General features: G+C 48.0%; 1 pseudogene; it reads right to left on the minus strand.

The window, feature by feature from the left end:
* Positions 1 to 349: 349 nt before the first annotated feature.
* Positions 350 to 3,846, minus strand: LOC131830214 (protein LZIC-like; annotated as a pseudogene).
* Positions 3,847 to 8,582: the final 4,736 nt, after the last annotated feature.

Consider the following 8,582-nt stretch of genomic DNA (forward strand, 5'->3'; position numbering starts at 1 on the left):
GGGACTTAGTCTGAGATATTCATGGTGAGAGGGATGAGAATTGGTTCAGATTTAGGCATGAAACAACTGCAAGAAAAAAAAAAATATATAAAAAAAAGGTAAGTTGACATTGATCGGGCCGTGCCCTGCACCAGCTGCTCTCCTAAACCCCGTAATTCTCGTAACGACTCTGAAAGAAGGTCTCCTTATCCCTGGTTAGTGTCTGGGGAAGTGGAGGCTTATGAGGGGAAGCCCTATGGCCAAGGCTGCCATGTGTAATTAGTGCTGCTGTCACTGAAACCCCGGTTGTGTTGACTCCAAAGCCCGTGGCCTTGGCTATGGTACTGCACTGTGGAGTATCCCTGACAGGTCAGTGCAGGGTGGAGGTGAGGCGCGAGCCATAGCTGGCACAGCAGAACGGGCGTAAGGGTGAGGAGCCAGAGAAGGAGGGAGATGAGGTGATGAGGTGTAGGTAGATAGCTTGGGGTCTGTTCCTCCTGACCCACAGACTGAGGTCTGCAGCCTGTGGTGTGGACGGAAGTCCTCAGGAGTTCTCTCCACGGGCTCTGTGAGGTCACAGTGCTCACAGCCCTGCTTGGGTCCCCAGGTATTCAGAGAGGGTGAGAGAGATGTTCTCCCCATTTTTACTTCAGTCAGAGCACCATGAGGGCTCTGGGGCGTGGGATACCTGGTGGATGATTCCTTGGGTCTGGATTTCTAGAAACATTTGCCTAGGGGCATTTGACAGTGTTTTGAGCTTCTGAATAAACTCTGGTCGGTGAAATTTGAGTCACTACTGTTTGTGTGACCTCACAAGCCAGAATATAAAATAATTTTCAGGTCACATGGTCAGAGTGTCAGATTGCTAATGGTGGTTTAAGATCATTTAACACCACAAGGTCAGGGGTGCCTGGGTGGCTCAGTAGTTTAAGCCTCTGACTCTTGATTTTGGCTCAGGTCATGATCTCAGGGTTGCAAGCCCTGTGTCAGGCTCCGTGCTCAGCGGGGAGTCTGCTTGTCCCTCTCCCTCTCCTTCTGCCCCTCCCCCCCGCTTGTGCTCGCTCAATCTTTCTCTCTCTCTCTTTCTAAAATATACAAGTAAATCTTTAAAAAAATAAATAAAACCACAAGGTCAAATCCACACACAGATATGCCTGGAAAAGAAGGTCAAAATCTTTTTTAGACCCAACTGCATTCCACACAGCCGAAAGGAGGGGGGTAACAGCCCCCCCCCCCCAGTGGCTGGAAACACGTGTGCGAGGCTGTTACGAGTATTTACCCTTCAATGGCTGAAGTCATGGGAGTGGCTAGGACTGGCCCACAGGAACAAGACCTCTGCCATCTCTTACCCGGATGCCCCGTGCAGGACCACTCTTGTTCAGAAGCACCCAAACCTCCGAGTAAAAGTCACACATCAGTGCCTCGTGTGGAAGCATCATCTTAGTAATAACTTGTATTGAGCATTACCGAGTCCATTCACATCCCCGGTGTCATGTGCTGCCATCACCGAGTCCCGGAGGAAGCTGAACAGGAAGCTGTTACTGATTTACAGCTCTGCAAAGGTACCCAACAGCATTCGTCATCAGGGAACTGCAAATCAAAAGCATAGTGAGATCCCACATCACCCCATAAGCGTGACTATAAAGACAACAGCAACAGCAGCAGGAAACCACGTGTTGGTGAGAATGCGGGAAAGTGGGAACCCCGATGCCTTGGTGGTGGGGCAGAAAATCGTGCAGCCACTTTAGGAAACAGTCTCGCAGTTTCTCCAAAGGTCGGTAGAACCCACTGTATGAATTCAGTAATTCCACTTATATGTATGTGTCCAAAAGAAATGAAAGCAGGGACTCTAATACTGCCTTGTGCCCCCATGTCCACAGCAACCAAGAGCTGGAAAACCCGTGTCCACTAATGGATGGATAAACAGAACAAGGTCTACTCATATAGCATGATAATATTCAGCCATAAAAATTTACAGAAGGTTTAATTTATTTTTTAATTTTAATTTTAATTTCTAGTTCTCTTTTTGTTGACTATCAACACTTAAAAACAAGGAGGCTTGATAAAAACGGGCAGAGAAGCTGTTTCCTGTTCTCTCTCTCAAACATGAGAGACATAACGAACAAGTTCCCATGTGTCCATCATCCCAACAAGTCTAGGATCACAAAGCACCATGATGAAGGGTATAACCTGAAGCCACAACAGTGTTATTCAGTCACCTTTTTTTTAGGTTATCAGTGCATTTCTAGGGTCTTTTGATTTCTTGGCAAAGATTCAGAATCCCTAGAAGAGAAATGCCATGTATAGTGAGAGTGTCCCAGGCTTCCATGCCATGTCATTTTTTTTGTTTGTCCAACATCAGAACTTGTCAGTGCCAGAAGTTTGCCTCCAGAGCCAAGGTCTGTAGAGACTTTCTCAGACTGGCTGAGGGGAGACTTGTGTTTGCTGATAAGAGGGCCTTATGATCGCAGTCAGCTTTTCTCCAAGTGTCCTGAGAGCACTTAGTATCTCCACTTTCTGTTGGGCGTTCAGGTCTCTTTCCATCTTCTCTACCATGAGATCTCCATCCATCTCCACTCACCTTGTCTGGAACCGACCCCGACCATTTCTCTGCAAGTAATCAGATGATGTGTGGGGTCTTAATGGCCTGGCTGACAGCCGCCTGGATGGCAGTTGCATTCCACTTGGCTCGTCTACTGGAGTCATATTTCCAGACATGATTTTCTTCAGTGACATCATTAAAGTGGCTTAGTTGCTCCCGAGTTTCCTTTATTGGTTTCTTCCTATTCATATACATCAAGTTCCTCTCTGGTCTCTTAGTATCCAGTGCTGACCGGTCCCAAAGTGCATAAAACTCCTACCATTGACGTTCCAAGTGTCTTGAACTTGAGGAAGGTGAAATTGTTCATCAGGGCTACAAGAAGCTTGAAGTTTGAACTACTTGGGGGTGGAGTTGGCTGTGGGTTCCAGCCTGCTGGACACTCCCAGTGGGAGCATTTCCCAGAAGGTACAATTTCAAAATGATTCCATTTCACTTTAAACTATTTAGAACTCTTGGGGTACCTGGGTGGCTCAGTAGGTTAAGTTCCTGACTTTGGCTCAGGTCATGGTCTCAGGGTCCTGGGATTGAGCCCCACATGGGGCTCTCTGCTCAGTGGGGGGCCTGCTTCCTCTCTCTTCTGCCTACTTGTGATTTCTCTATTTCTCTCTGTCAAATAAACAAATAAAATCTTTAAAAAAAACTATTTAGAGCTCTTATTCTTAAACAGAAAGCAAGAAATTGGTCAGAAGTAATAAGATCAAGTGCCAGCTTCCTTCTTATTCCTTCAAATAATTGTTTTCTGGCTTGTTCTTCCGTGATTGCCCTTCTCCAGACGCACAGAGCACAAGTCATTGAAAGGCGAGCGGCTTTTGCACGGTGCCAAATATATGTACTGATGGGAAGTTTGCAAGGGCAAAGAATTAATCAGACATAGTCAGCCTACTAATTAAAACAATCAGAAACACCAATTTAGAATTAGACATTTTGTTTCTTGCCACCTGGAAATGGCTGGCGATGGAGCTTGGGACTGTCAGCCACAGGAGTTCCAAGTGTCCTCAAACTAAGGAGCCCTTTTACAAACTCTGTTCACCCTCTGAACCCCTTCTGGTGTCCCACCCCCACGTCCCCTCCCGTGGTATTTGATGTCACCGTGCTGAAGCAGGACCAACCGCTGGGCCAGGACATCTCATCTTCTCTTACCTGGTGGTACCTCAGTTTCCAAAGCATCTCACCCACATCTCCATCCTGTCCCGCTCCACGGAGAAGTCCAGTCGATAAGGGATGGCCCATCTGAGCTGGTTGTTAAGAGAAAAGGATCCAAGCATACTGCTTCATACTTCCGTGTGAATCACTGTTTTGTCCAAAGGTGTTAGATGTCACGGGGATGTTTTGTTTTCAGAGGGTATAGCTTGGTAACTCACGTCGGTGAATGTTATGGAGGAACCTGAAATGAGGATTTTCTCTCATCTTTCAGGTTTCACATATTCATTCAACAAGCATCTCAAAAGTCCCTTCTCTATGTCAGAAACTCTGTTAGGTGCTGGAGTTATAAATATTATAGTGTAGGGGCTAGTGTAGGGGCTAGACCATGGTGATACATCTTGATGACGGCTATAATAATGACATAATGTGAACATTTATCAGAACTTTTATTATAGGGGATGTTAAATGTCCTTGTCTTTTGAGTCTCTTGAACTTAGGAACTTAGGAGGCGAGCAGAGATCATTGGCCTGTCTGCACTGTGTCCTGGGGAGTGCCTAGAACAAACCAGGCATGTAGAGGGCGTTCAGTGAAAATCCGTGGAATGAATGAATAAATGAATACATTTGAACAGAGGGCCCAGGTCCCGAGCATGGTGAATATGGATGAGACTTCAGTTTTGCAGGGAGTCAGGACTTCCCGTGGCGTGTGCATGTGTGCACTTGTTCTGTCCGCCCCCTCCACTCTAGCAAAAGTTCCCCTGGCCTGTGGCCCTGGTGCTTTGCCCTTTGTTATTTTCTTCCCCGTGCCTTTCTGCGCCTGCCCGTGTCCCTTGTCTTTGCTCCCCTTCGCAGCCAACCTCAAGCAGGTTGTCTACACCCGCTGCCTCCACATTCTCGTTTCCCCACTCTCTCCGGTTCACTTCAGTCAGCCCTCACTCCAGTCTGCCCACCAAACCTGCTCTTGTAAAACCCACCTCTGCCCTCCGTGTTGCTGGCTCGTGACTCTGAGCATGCATCTTGCTTCCATAGCAGCAGTGTAGACAGGGATGATCTCTCCTTCTTCCTCGACACCGCCTCACCACCTGGCTTCCACGCTGGCCTCATTTCTGGCTGCTTATCAGACACTCCTTGTAGCCTGCTCTCTGCCTCTGCTTCCCTCCTTCCTTCTCTTGAGTTCCTAAAACTGGCCTGTCCAACAGCCCCCTTCCGTCCACCCTTCCTCCTGTCCCCCTCAACTCTCTCTGTCCCTTGGACTCTTCTCTACTTTTTCCGTTTTGCACACACTTAGCCAACCTCTAACATGTTATATAATTTACTTGTCACTGTGCTTGTCGTGTACGGATACCCCCTGCCCCTTGCTAGAGTGTAAGGCCACGAGCATGGGCATAATTGTGTGTTTTGCTCACCGCTGTATTCCAAGTTTGGAGATCTGTGCCTGGCATGCAATGGGCACTCAGTAAATAGTTGTTGAGTAGTATTTATCACAAGTGGCCACTTATTAGTGAATGTTTTCAGAAACGGTGGTTTTTGCTTCTCTACGTCTCAGATAATATATACTAGGCATCAGGGAAGGCTTCACAGAGGAGCTGACATCTGAGCTGAGTCTAAACTAGTGGAGGAGAAATTCATGGGGCAGGGAAGGGCTGAGGGGAGGCAGTCCAGGCAGAAGTAACTCATTCTGGGAGGCAGGGAAGAGTTTGAGGCATGAATGTTAGGGTTGGCTCTAGTTTGGCGTGGGCCGAAGGGCCGTGACGGGAAGAAGCTTAAAGAGTGGGTAGCCATTGGGGATGGCAGTGCTGTGAATGCATATAGGTGCTATTCATAGATTGAGCTTTCGACTCCGAGTACAGCAGACTTGCTTCCGTCATATCACGCCCAGAGGCTTTTCCGAAAAGTAATCCAGGATCCTCTGTACTTTTCCTAAGTACTTTTCTCATGACTGCCCCACCAGAAATAGCCGAGCTGCCTGAGATCTGACATGTCTGACCAAGATGCTCTGGGCCTCAGTGCTTTCTAGAGGCCCCTCCGGGTGGCAGGTCCTAGCCTATTCCTCAGCCCCAAAGCTGTGAATAACAAGATGGTGAGATTCGGAGCAGCAGAACCCTACCCCAGCAACACTGGTGCCCTCCTGACCCCTGGAAGCCTCTAAGACCTTCCTTCCCTATACTGCCTGGGGGAATGGCTGAGACCTGGGAGCACAGAGAAGCGTTTAAATTTCTCCCCACCTGAGGTATGCAACAGCTTTATGGGGCCTGAGTAATGATGTGTGCAAGAAGCTTCTGGTCCAGGAGGAGAGGGTGGTCCCCTGCACTAAGCAGCATGCTGATAATACCTTCAAAGAGGGGAAGGAGTCCGGAGGCAAGAGTGTCCACTTCCAAGTAGAGAGATCAGGGAAGACTTCATGGAGGCAGTGGCATTTTGTATCATTCTTCATCAAAAATCAGCGGGGAGATGGGAAAGAAAACTCCACAGCAGGAGTGTGTGGAGGACATTTATGGGCAGGCGGCCTCTAGATTAGCACCACTGTGAGCGATCTATTAATTGTATAAATTAACAATTGTTTCTCAGGCAGCCAAAAAACCCAGCCCTCGCAGATGTTGTCAAATGTATCCATTTTGTCCTATAATCTTTAAATAATCTTTTCATAAAGTGCCAACTGAAGTAAAGACCTAATCCATCCTCCCCCAGTAGGAGGGGAATTATCTTTCTGATGGTATAAAATAATCCTTTTAGGTGACATGAAACCAACTCTCAGCCTAAATCCTTTCTTTTTCCTCCCCCACAGGTGCCATCATTACTGTTAAGAACTCCATTTAAGAAATAAGCAGGGAGACTGGAGAGGTTATTTTGAGTCCCGAATAGTATTTAGTTGGAACCCAAATCTTCTAAAATGACAGCCTGGCTTCTGAGTGGCCCTGCTGAGGATCGTGCTGCTCCCCATTGGAGGGGAGCCCCCATTTCCGGGGGGAAGAGCCAGGGGTCCTGGCCCACTCTCCAGAGACTGGGCCCTCGTGGGCCCTAATAGGGGCTTGGGACAGTGAGAGGTTAGGTGTGGGAAGTGATTCAAGACAGCCGCAGGGGAGAAAGTATTGGCACCAAAGCGTTTTAGAGGTGGTGGTAACAGAGATAATCCACTTACTGGTGCTCTCTTTGGAGGGGCAGATGACCCAGCTGGGTGAGGAGGACCCTCAGCTTAGAATCAGAGACTCCTAGTTGCAGTTCTACTTTGCTGATTACCAGTCGTGTGGTTTGGGGATACCCTTTTCCTTTTTCAGAATCTGCACAATGGGAACAGCATCCGTAAAGCCCTTTCTTATAATATACCGGTGGGAGAAAGCTATGTAAGCAGTAAGTGAGGACTCCCGGGACAGGGAGTTTAAGAGTCATTTGAAGGTCAGCGTACTGATGAGGTCTGGAGCTAAGGGCTCCTTCAGCCTGGGATCCTCTTCCTGTTACTCCGGGTGTGTATCCACTTTGTAGGGTAGCTTTATTAGGGCAGAACTGAAACTAAGAGTTGATTCTACTGTCCTCTGCATTCTTTTCCTGGTCGTATCAGGCAGACTCCGGTTGGTAATGTAATTAGTCCATCTATTATTTTCTCTCCTATACCTAATACCATCTGTCCATCTAGTCGCTGGAACGAGATTATTGAGCACATGCTATGTGTCCGTGGGGAAGGACATGCTGTGTGAAATATTGGGCCCTCAGAGGAGAAAGGCTGCTTGTTCAGCCCTTGAGAAGCACACAGATGAACCTGTACCCGAAGAGCATATGGTGCCATGTGATCTTGTAAGAGAGGTTTGCATCAGGCACATCATTAGAGCTATTTTCTTGTTTTCAGGAGGAGGGTGAGGAGGGTGGGGAGAAGCTACGCACAGCACCGAGAGGGAGAGCAGGGGAGCGGCAGAGAAGGCTGCTCCCTCACTCTCAGTAGGTGGGTCCTGATGGGAGTGTGTGCATATGTGCCTGTTCCTTAGTGTGAGTTTGAGGAGGCGAAGGGGGGAAGGGCATCCCAGGGAGAGAGGGAGCAGAAAGTGCAAGTACATGTTGGATCTGCTACCCTGGCTCGGTGGGGTCGAATGGGGTGAGGCGTCCGGCCATGAGTGGCAGACATACTGGCAAAGTGGCAGGTGCCAGAAGGCAAAGGTATCTCGTGGCCTCTGAGGAGTTAAACTTTATCCTGAAGCTCCTTTTAAATCCTTCTAAACAGGGGAGTGACGTTATCAGATTTTAGAAAGATAATTCTGGTGGCAGTGTGCAGCACAGATGGGAGGGGAGAGAATTGGAAACAGGGAACCCTGTTCTGCAAAGATTGTGATAATCCAGGCAACGGATGATGAGGGCCTGAGTGAGGGCAGGTGCGTAGGAATGAGGATGAAGTAGATTAGAGAAAGATTTAAAAAAGATAATCAGCCTGGCGACTGATTGGCAACGGAGGAAATGAGTGAAGGGGAGGTGTGGGAAAGTACTTGAGGAGTCTGGTTGGGGGGACAGGGTAAGGGATGGAGGCATTAATCAGGAATAAGATGAGGACAAGGTTGGGGTAAGAGAAGAGGGGACAGAACTATGAATTCTGCTCTGGGTCTCTGGAGTCATGAATTCTGGGAAGAGGAGTCTAGTTGGCATTTGAAACTGGGTTTAAAGTTTGGGAGAGACTTTTACTTATTCATGACACAAATATTACTGAGTGTATGTTATGTGTCCAGTAACCTTGTAGTGTCTGGAGATCCAGCAGTGACTGTGATGGACAAGATCTCTACTTTCATGAAGCGCTCATTCCCGAGGAGGGAAAACAAATAACAAACTAGTGGACAGATGCAAAAGAAAACAGGATAACGTGACAGAGAATAGCTGGGGGA

Source organism: Mustela lutreola, chromosome 4 (genome assembly GCF_030435805.1).
Source record: "Mustela lutreola isolate mMusLut2 chromosome 4, mMusLut2.pri, whole genome shotgun sequence".
Taxonomy (NCBI): Eukaryota; Metazoa; Chordata; class Mammalia; order Carnivora; family Mustelidae; genus Mustela; species Mustela lutreola.